The sequence below is a fragment of the Gastrolobium bilobum genome, unplaced genomic scaffold (assembly GCF_033153095.1).
Source record: "Gastrolobium bilobum isolate Gb01-03AN ecotype WA unplaced genomic scaffold, APGP_CSIRO_Gbil_v1 utg41727, whole genome shotgun sequence".
NCBI classification, from domain to species: domain Eukaryota; kingdom Viridiplantae; phylum Streptophyta; class Magnoliopsida; order Fabales; family Fabaceae; genus Gastrolobium; species Gastrolobium bilobum.
Window position 1 is genome coordinate 109,502 of NW_026895458.1, and position 11,584 is coordinate 121,085.

Here is an 11,584-nt window from a genome sequence, read left to right on the forward strand (position 1 = left end):
TCGGTGGGGCCGGGGTTTGAAATTTAGTAATGAACTGATGAAAAAGGGTAACTTGGTACTATAAAGTTCTCGCATTGCGCAGGGTCCAGAGAGGGGCTATAGTGATGATGTAGTTCTTCATGTCATCTAGAGTAGATATCATGCAATTGGTGATATACAAGTTGTTTAGTCTGTCACTGTTTCAACTTGTCAAATATGTGTTAGATAGATTGGACTATGAAAGAAAAATTGCCCTGCTGATATTGATGCTTCTTTAAGCCTTTGCTGATATTGATGCTTCTTTAAGCCTTTGCTGATATGGATGCCTTGATGTTTTTCAGCTGCTACAGTTGCTTCTGAATGGTTGGAACTTCTACATCAAGACATTAAAGGGCGTCTTATAGGTAAAGCCATATTTATTTCATTTAACCAGGTTTTGGAGAGTGGAACTGCTTACAATTTGGTTTTTGTACTCTTTTCGACATTTGCAGCTTTGCGTCGCAGTAGGAAAAGAGTTCGATCTGTAATCGCTACTGAGTTGCCTTTCCTTATATCGAAGGAATTTGCAAATAACCAAGATTATGATCCTTATGCTATGAAAATGTCTTCGGGACTTCCTACTAGCAAAACAGCAGATTCGCATCGGGCAAGATGGTCTGCTTTGTTTAATCATATGGATGAAGCACTTTCAGAAGAGGAAAAACAACTAGTGAGTGCAAAAATGACATCATTTTTTTTTCATGGTCTTAACTTAGTTTAGGCTTTAGTTAGATCAAGTAATGCCACAATATATAAGAAACTATAAAGGGGCATAATCTGATTACACTGGGTGTACATATGAGAAAAGTAAGGTAGTGATTGGTTTGTGTTCTATTTTCATTTTTAGTTTGTATGTTTTCATTAATAATTACAAAATGCCACGTTGCTTTTCATTCTGTTTCTTGTTATCATAGTTTTATGAAGGTAATAATGAAAACAACATTTTTTTTTTTTTTCATCTTTTCCCTTACGAAACTTTGTAATCAGGTAACATATTCAAAAACAAGTTAGTATTATTGTAATTATTAATGAAAACATATTGTTGGAGAAATATAATATAAAACCATTTATATGACCTTCACCTAATAACTTAAACTTTTGTGTTGATTTGGTTCTTTACATGATATCAAAGCCTCAGTGACCAAATGATCTAGAGTTCATTCTTTGCCGCTCTTCATTCTTCTAATAATCTTTTAATAAATATTGAGAAATTTCTTAGCACAAGTAGGTGTGAGCCTATACATTGTTCACTCTTCAAGTCCAATGCGAGTATGTTAGAAATATAGTATAAAAGATAAATCCATTCATCTACCTTTATCTAATAGCTTAAGGTTTTAGGTTAAAATGGTTCTTTCTATGGTAGTATAGCCTCTATGAACAGGTGATCTTTTGATCCTTACCGCCCCTAATTCTATTACTACCAAATAATTAAATATCGTGGAGTTTCTTAACATAGACTAGCCTGTGCATTGTCCACCCTCAAGTCCAATGAGTATTGTGTGACGGGGTGTGTTAGAAAAATATAATATAAAATCATTAATGTGGCCTTTCATCTAACAGGCTAACACTTTAAGGGCTCGTTTGATGAACAAGTTAGGATAGAAATAGATAAGATAAGAGGGCTGGATAAGAGTAAAATAGAGTATGGGCTTGATAAGCCCATATCCTATCGTGTGCTTGAGGCGAGTTTGATGTTATCCAATCCAGTGTTTGAGGCAAACCATATAGTGTCAAGATATAATATAAATAGACAAAAATATTCTTTTTCACATAATTTTATACGATTTTTTAAAATTGATTTTTAAATATTATTTTAGGTATTTACAAACTAGTTCTTATTTTGAATTATAATTTTTTTTGAAAGTTGCAATTTTAAAAAAATATATTAAAATACATAAATAACTTATAATTTTTTCTAAATAAAATTATTATATCTTCACCAAATAAATTTTAAAAAATTAAATTTTAAATTAATTATTGATATTGGTGACCGATAGCTAATAACAATGGTTGGTGGCGGTGGAAGCTGGTGTAATGGGTGAATGATTGAATTTGTGGTGATAGCAGTTGTGCAGGCTAGAGGCAATAGGTGGTGGTGATGATGCTAGTAATAGTCGGTGACAATTGTAGTGGCTGGCTAATGGTAATGGCCCAAGGGGGTGGCTGGTTGGTGGTTGTGGCGGTGACCAGTGACAACGAAGTCAATGGTGGTGGTGGTTAGTGTAATGGTGGCAGGTGAAGGTGGTTGGTGGAAGAGGGGTGGTGGTGGTTGTGATGGTTGATGCCTGGTGGTTAAAAGGTGGTGGTGGCCCAAGGTGATGACTTGTTGGTGGCGGGGGAGGTGGCCAATGGCAAAGGCAACAACGGTGGTAGTGGTTGGTGCAACGGTGGCAGGTGGGAATGGCTGGTGCAAGAAGTGGTGGCGGCGGCGACTACTGGTGGCAATTGTGAGGGCCTATGAAGCACCGATACTCAGATTTTTTTTTTCCAACGTATCGAATACGCGTATTGGAAACGTATCATATCAACGGCTTGGATTGGGAATGTATCGGGAAAGTATCGAAAACGCCGTGTCGAAATCGGTGTTTCATAGGTGAGGGCTAATCGTGTTGGGGGAGGTTGTAGCACGTGACAACATTGGTAGCTAATAGCTCATGGTGATGGTCGATGGCGATGGTGGTGGTTGGAAAATGAATGGTGGTGGCTGATGGTCGGCAAGAATGGTGGTGGTGGTTGGTCAGTGGCAAGGGCTAGCAATGTTCATAGGAGAAGAGTATAGGGCTACATGTGGGATGAGAAGGATGTGATATATGCTATCCTATTTTGCCCATTCCTAATTTGAGTCTCCCTTTAGGATAACTTATCTTGCTACAGACAAAATAAAATGAGCCAATATGATAAGCTTATCATATCCTATGTTCACAAAAAATGTATAAGAGTAGGATATGATAGTCTATCCTATCCTGTCCTATCTACCGTGATCACCAAACGGACTCAACTTTTTTGGTTGATTTGGTTTTTACACGTATTAATTGAAAATGAAAACAAAAAACAAACTAAACACCGACTAAACAGCCAGCCATCTTCTTAGGAATGGTAGTTATACTCTGTTGGAGGTTGAGAAATGCAGAAGGTATATTTTGACATGAGATCGTATTTGCAAAGCTTAGGATCCAGTTTTTTTAGTTGACATATAGCTCTATCTCTTCCCTTCAGTAAGGGTGGATACTAGACATGTCCCCAGTGTAATCGGATTCCTAGGAAGATGCCAAGTTGGTTTATTCCAGTGATTTGTGATACAATTTCTTGGAAATAAGTTTATGCCTTTATTTTCATCTAGATCTAAACTTTTCCCGGTTCATATTTCAGGAAAGTTGGTTAAAGCAAGTAAACGAAAAGCAACTGCTATGTCAGCAGGGCCTGCATCATGTAAACAGGAGCACGGCTTATGGTTTACAACAGCTGGGAACTTCAGAAAATAAATCAAGGTAATTGTGTTAGTTACCTGAAATAAGATTATACACTATTGATGTTGTGGACTTGGTACTTTTGGTTAGACTTGATGTCTATAATACAGTATGATTTCTTCATTGATATAATAGTAAGTTAAGATAATTCCCTAATGTGAATTTTATCAGTATTTGGATTTTAACAGAGAGCAAGACTTGTGCAAATTAAAGCCCGTTTGATTTGCTGATAGCCATATAGTTACTTTATAATGACAGTGAAATTGTGATAATATTTTAAAGGAATAAGAAAACGATGAAAGTACTTAGCAGTCTTAAATAGTAAGAAATGATAGGTTGATGTATAGAAATCTCTTGAAGAAATTTATTTTAACCAATCCAACATCAAAAAGTTTTACACCTGATTGCTCAGTCATTAAGTGACAAGAATATGTATCCTTGAGGTCTTTGAACTTAGCAACAAAGTCTATATTCAGCTGGATGGTATACTAGACATTTATGTTTATTGATGTTAGAATATATTAAATATGATTAGATATGATTAGTCTGTAATTATTATGATTAGATATGATTAGTTTGTAATTAATTCTGATTGTATTAGGTTTGTATTAGGTCTGGGCCTTTCACTTAAGCCCATTAGAGTCTCTATATATTGTAACCCTCTAAATTAGATCCATACACAACATATTATTTTACATTTAAGTTGGTATCAGAGCTCTTTCGTTCTGGGGACCCTCGCTTCAGCTTAGAAACCTTGTTTTTGCTTTAAAACCTAAGCCCACTGCTTAGGAGTCCTCTTTCTTGCCGTGCGTCCTTCCGGCAAGCCTTCTAGGGCTGTAAACAGCCTCTGAGTGATTTTTCCAAACGCGTCAGCACCTCCGACGGCCACCGGAACCACCGCCCGCCGTCAGAATCACCGTCCAGGCCACCGGAGACTTTTTCCGGCGACTTTTCCGACCAAACTTCACGCGATCAGGACCCTCTCTTCCCGGCGACCAGGTCTGTGGTGGTTCGGTCAGCAACGCATCTCCCACGCGCCACCTGTCTTCTCTGTGCGTGGGCTTCACGCGCCACCTTTTGCCGGCGCGTGAGCACTATTCCGGCGGCTTTTTCCGGCCGGTCTTGGACAGAGAAGCTCACCTTCTCCTCCCCTTTCTGGATCTGTGATTGTTTCTCTGTGGGTCTGACCTTAGACACGTGGTTCTTCTTGATTGGATATCGTTTGCCTTCATTTACGGCTTTTATATTTTATCTTTAAATGGCAGCAGCATCTCCTGATCTCTCGGAGGTTAACTCTCCTTCTATTGTTGCAAATATAACTCAGTCAGACAATGCATCATTTGGTTCAGGTTCGGACTATGCTACACTCCAAACCCCTCTTAGGAAGGCTTCTCCTCAGTCTCAGCCTTATACTGGTAATCCCGTTGCTTGTGTTTCTCATTCTACATCACTTGACACTTGGATATTTGACTCCGGTGCTACCGATCATCTCTGTGGTAATAAGGAACTCTTTGCATCTCTTACTTATTCTGATCATTTACCGTCTTTTACCCTTGCGGATGGAACCAAAGCCCCAGTTCGTGGGATTGGACAAGCTCGTCCGACCTCTACCTTGGCCCTGACATCTGTCTATTACATTCCTGGCATCTCTTATAACTTAATTTCTATTAGTAAGTTGATCCACTCCCTCACTTGCATCATTACTTTCTCTAACCATTCTGTTTCTGTGCAGGATCCGGGTACGGGGAAAATGATTGGAGTGGGTCGTGAGTCACAGGGGCTTTATTATCTGGATGTGCCTCGTCCTTCAGTAGCATGCTCTCTCACAGAATCTCCACAACTTATCCACAGTCGCCTTGGTCATCCAAGTCTTTCAAAGTTGCAGAAAATGGTTCCTCTTTTGTCCGATCTTCAGTCTTTAGATTGTGTGTCATGTCAACAAGGGAAGCATACACACTCCTCTTTTGCCAGTCGAGTCAATAAACGAGCTGATGCCCCTTTCTCTCTTGTTCATTCAGATATCTGGGGTCCAAGTCGTACCTTGTCTGTCTTAGGTTTTCGGTATTTCGTTACCTTTATTGATGATTTTTCTCGTTGCACTTGGACCTATTTAATGAAAAATCGTTCTGAGTTATTTTCCATTTATAAAAAGTTTTCTACTGAGATCCATACTCAATTTGGTGTTTCTATTCGTATTCTACGTAGTGATAATGCTAAGGAATATGTTTCTATTGATTTTTCTAATTTCTTGGCCACACAAGGTACTTTACATCAAACTACTTGTCCTCACACTCCACAACAAAATGGGGTGGCTGAACGTAAAAACAGACATCTCATTGAAACTGCTCGTACCCTTCTTATTCATATGCAGGTTCCCCTTCACTTCTGGGCAGATGCTGTACTCATCTCTTGTTTTCTCATCAATCGCATGCCTTCATCTGTGCTCCACAATGACATTCCTCATAATCTATTGCTTCCAGATGTTCCTCTTTATCCTCTAACTCCACATGTCTTTGGTTGAACTTGTTTTGTTCATGATCTCACTCCTGGTAAGAATAAGTTAACATCCAAAGCCTTTCAGTGTAACTTTCTTGGTTATTCTCGTCTTCAAAAGGGTTATCGATGTTATTCTCCCGACCTTAAGCGTTACTTAGTTTCCGCTGATGTCACTTTTCTTGATCAACAACCCTTTAATTCTATCCCATCTCAGATGTCACAGGTTGATCATGTACTTCCTGTCCCTTTTCTTGACTTGTCTTTGCCAGCTGCAGGTGCTTCTATTCCAGATGAGCAACCTATTGCTTCTATACCTGAGGACCGTCCACTTCTCACCTATCAGCGTCGCAAAACTGTGCCTCCTGTCGACTCGACTCTTGCTGACTCATCGCCCACTGCTGTTGCTTCTTCCCCTCCGGATCCTTCATCAGAGACTCTTCCCATTACTCAAAGAAAAGGTACACGTACTACTCGTAACCCTTATCCTCTTTATACCTTTTTGAGTTATGACCATCTTTCTTCACCTCATTTCACCTTTGTTTCTAGTCTTTCTTCTATTTCTATTCCTAAGACCACAGGTGAAGCACTTTCCCATCCAGGGTGGCGCCAAGCAATGCTTGATGAGATGACTGCACTTCATTCCAATGGCACTTGGGACCTTGTTTCTGCTCCTCCAGAGAAGTCTATAGTTGGTTGTCGCTGGGTTTTTACTGTGAAAGTTGGACCTGATGGCCATATTGATCGTCTCAAGGCACGTTTAGTTGCCAAGGGTTTTACTCAAATCTTTGGCCTTGATTATAGCGATACATTTTCTCCGGTCACTAAGATGGCGTCAGTCCGCCTCTTTCTTGTCCTTGCTGCTGTTCGTCACTGGCCACTCCTTCAACTTGACATCAAAAATGCCTTTCTTCATGGTGATTTACAAGAAGTTTGCATGGAGCAACCACCTGGTTTTGTTGCTCAGGGGGAGTCTGGAAATGTGTGTCGTCTTCGGAAATCCTTATATGGTCTCAAGCAGTCTCGTCGAGCATGGTTCAGTCGCTTCAGTTCTGCTGTTCAGGCGTTTGGCTTAATCCGCAGTAAAGTTGACCATTCTGGGTTTTATAGGATTACATCTCCTGATAAGTGTATCTATTTGTTAGTCTATGTTGACGACATCATTCTCACCGGAAGTGATCAAGACGGAATTCGTCAGTTAAAACAGCATTTGTTTAGTACATTTCAAACAAAGGACCTTGGGAAGCTGCGTTACTTCTTGGGAATTGAGGTGGCGCAATCTAGACATGGCATTTCTATCTGTCAAAGGAAATATGCCTTGGATATCCTAGAAGAAACTGGTATGTTGGGGAGTAAACCAGTTGAAACACCTATGGATCCTAATGTCAAGTTATTTCCCGGACAAGGGGAGCCGTTATCTGATCCTGGACGTTATCGGAGGCTAATTGGGAAGCTCAACTATCTTACTGTGACTAGGCCAGATATTTCTTTTGCTGTTAGTACGGCTAGTCAGTTTCTTGATTCCCCTTGTGATTCACATTGGGATGCTGCTGTGAGGATCCTCCGATACATCAAAGGAGCACCAGGAAAAAGTTTGTTGTATTCAGATCAGGGAAATACAGAAATTTGTGGTTATTCATATGCTGATTGGGCAGGATCACCCTCGGACAAGCGCTCTACTTCTGGCTATTGTGTCTTCTTTGGAGGAAACTTAATTTCGTGGAAGAGCAAGAAACAACCTGTTGTTGCTCGATCTAGTGCAGAAGCTGAGTATCGTGTAATGGCAAATGCTACCTGTGAGTTAGTCTGGTTAAAGCAGTTGATTTAGGAGCTTCATCTTTGTGAACAGAAACAACCCATGACACTCATCTGTGATAATCAAGCTGCGCTACATATATCCTCTAATCCTGTCTTTCATGAGAGGACCAAACATATAGAGATTGATTGTTACTTCATTCGAGAAAAGATTCAGTCAGGAGAAATCAAGACTGCTTTCGTCAACTCCTCTGATCAACTAGCGGATGTCTTCACTAAAGCTCTTAGAGGTCCTCGGGTTCAATATATTTGTAACAAGCTTGGTGCTCACAATATATACGCACCAGCTTGAGGGGGAGTGTTAGAATATATTAAATATGATTAGATATGATTAGTCTGTAATTATTATGATTAGATATGATTAGTCTGTAATTATTATGATTAGATATGATTAGTTTGTAATTAATTCTGATTGTATTAGGTTTGTATTAGGTCTGGGCCTTTCACTTAAGCCCATTAGAGTCTCTATATATTGTAACCCTCTAAATTAGATCCATACACAACATATTATTTTACATTTAAGTATTGAAATGATTATGTTTTTTACTTTGTTTCTTTGTTTCTTCTGAAAGGAAGTTGTGTGTTTTCTGCAAGAGGTTTTGTTTGATTATAACCATATTTTGTAACCAAAAAAAAAAAAAGGATAGAATAATTATGGGGAAAGTACTTCTTATGTGACTGCAGAAGGGAAAATTTGCAGCAACACAGGATACGCGTCCGAATCCTGGATTTTTTTTGTTTTTTTTGTTTTGATAGGATCCGCACGTGTATCCTAGGATCCGCATGTGTATCCTAGTGTTAAAAATTTGCTGCAACTTTTCTCATCAGCAGCCACATGAGAAGCGACGGACCCAATAATTATTCAATAAAATTCAGTTATCAGCAATTTAATTGTTAATTCTATGCCAGTTACTTGTGCACGAGTATTGCTCTGCTACCAAGGGAAAGAAACTTAAATAATTGGCTGCCTTCCTTCCCCTAGTATTATGAATTTTACTGCAACTAGGAATTATTTAAGCAAGCTGGTCAATGTTTGCATGGCTTTGTTAAAGAGATATAAAACCAAAAATGGGTCTGTGCAGCACAAGATAGACAAAAAGAATGGGCCTCTGTCTTGCGTGAAGGTGTGTGTTAAAAAAATATAAAATCATTAATGTAGCCTCACCCTAGGCCTTAAGGTTTTGTTTTGAGTTAAAATGATTCTTTACACCAACAACTGAATGCATTTTCTAGAGAGACTACCAATTCTATTTTTTTCATGATTTCTTGTGTAATGTGGACAGGAATTTTTTGCTTTTATGCAACTTATCATCTGCTGCTTAGGGTTAAGAATGACATATCTTAAGTTTGTTGCTCTATTTTTTGTGTCACTTTATTTTCTCAGTGGAAGTGGTGAAATGACTGATTTTCCTTGGGTTTAATCATGAGAATTTGCTTCATTTTGACTTCCTTTTGAAAGAGTGGTAATTTGTTCTAGTAATGCCCATATTTAATATTTTCTGCTCTGTAACTTGATCATCATCATCATATATTTGATTTGGAAAACATAATCTTTATCTTTGAAAACGTCTTCCAAACTTTATTCTTTTGAGTATCGAGATGAATACTATCTCAAAGTTAAAAGCATTAAGCCTTTAACAGTTTAACAGTCACAAGTTTAACAATTTTGATATTATATGACATGCAGAAGAGTATCGGTAGATAGCGCGGAGAAAGAGTTAGCTGTTAATGCAGCTGCGGCTTCCATATATTCAACATGCAATTTTCTATTGTCAGAGAGCTGACTTCAATTTGACGGTGAGATACGTTTATTCTAATTAGGGAAAAATGTTTTTTTCTGCCACACAAGATTAGGGAAAAATGTTTTTCATGTCACACAAGATGAAGTTACGTTAATCCCTTCGAATCATGCTGATATCTGTTTTTTTCCCTTAATGTGTAACTGTCATGAGCCTGTAGAATACGGAGGTTTAGGTTGTCATATAAACAAACCTCCATACTTGTTGTGAGTGTAACACTATATGGAAATAATTTATTTTTCACTTTCTGCCAAAGATTGTAAGAGTAATAGATAGTATTTGATTGCAGTTGGATGTATGATTATTGACAACTATTTCCATCAACGATAAGTGTCTCCCTTAACATCTCTTGGTATGTGAATTGGGTTGATTTTTTTTCCACCGTTTTCGGGTTATCCAAAACTTTATTTTTAGTGTTTGAGTTGGAGTGACATGTAACGTTATTGCAGCTAGTGTTTTTCATTTTTTCCCAAAAAGAAAAAATTACATGAGCTACTGGGGATAGATAATATTGTCGTGTTTAGAGGTATTTTCATTGACTAATAATATTGTCGATCATGATGAGCAGGGAAAGTGCCAAGCCCATTTCATTCCTTATGATTGTTGACTTTGGTTAGCCATTTGCATGCAGTGTTCCTTATTTTTCACCATCCAATTGTTCCCATTTTGGGTTGTTGCAATCAAAAGTGTCTCGTGGAACTTGTCATACAGGAAGGTGCCATTGACTTGCATTTTGAACACTGCTTGAACATCAAAAAAGGCGATGAAATGCAGTAAATCGATTGTCAACCCGATTTGTGACCTCAAAATCCTTTCTTTGGATTTTGTGCACAACACCGTGTGCAAACATGTAATCCAACTTTCTTGGCAACATTGTGTTATCTTTAAAAATCAGCTCCTGAATGAGCACGCTTGACACCAATGATTCTTTGTTTTACCGTCGCTAACACAGTTAAGTAACACAAACATGTGAACAATAAATATTATTTAAAAGAGTAGTGTAAAATTAAATAATATTAATGTTTAAATAATCAACACACTTAGTATGCATGGGCATATAAAATCAGAATTAAACTATTTATGTTTCTGGGAGAGGAAAATATTCATACAAATGTGATGATTATCCCATTTAGTGATGATTCAGCTATTTATGAGATTATAGTGGAATTGAGATGGGATGATGTTGCAGTAGTTGATGAGAAGCCTTGGTCAAACTGGTGGTTTAATATAAACAAAATAAAAATATATTATCAATGAAATATACATAAATAAAATTATAATATTCTTTTATTATTTTTTTCAATAAAAAACCAAGTATGGGGATAAAGCCTTTAAAAGGTCCACATAGAGCCTATCTAAAGGAGAATAAAGGGACGAAAAGGAGATTGAATATACATGCAAGATTTGAAAATTGAAATCGCTTATCTCATTGCATTTTCCGTAGCTCTAAAACTAAGCTACTTAACGAAAAAATAATTAAATATTCTTATTATTGGAACTTGAAACTAAAATATTATAAACTTTAAAAACAATAACATTAATGAATATTTTTTTTAATAAAATGTGCGTTTATTTTTTAAATGAATGCACTTTGACAGCTATTTAAAAAAAAAATATCGGAAACATTAGAAAAGCTAAAAAGATAGAAAAAAAGAAATAAGAAGTGAAACTTAAAAAAAGTAAAGTTACATGTTAGAAAAATTACCAAGTAATCGTAGTAAAATAACATTTTAAAAAGATTGTCATCTCAGTCAAAGCAGAGAATCTTGATCTAAACAACTTTTTACAAAGATTTCATTTATTTATTTTTTTAGTTTCCAAAAAAAAAAAAAAATTCAAAGTGGGAATCGCTCTTGCTGAAGTTATGAAGGATATATATGAATTCAATCCTTTTGTTCAACAAGAACTCGAATTACGAAGCTGCTTTTGTTCAAGTAAAGACTGAAGAGCATAGATTGCACACAAAAACAAAAATAATAAATAATACACAAA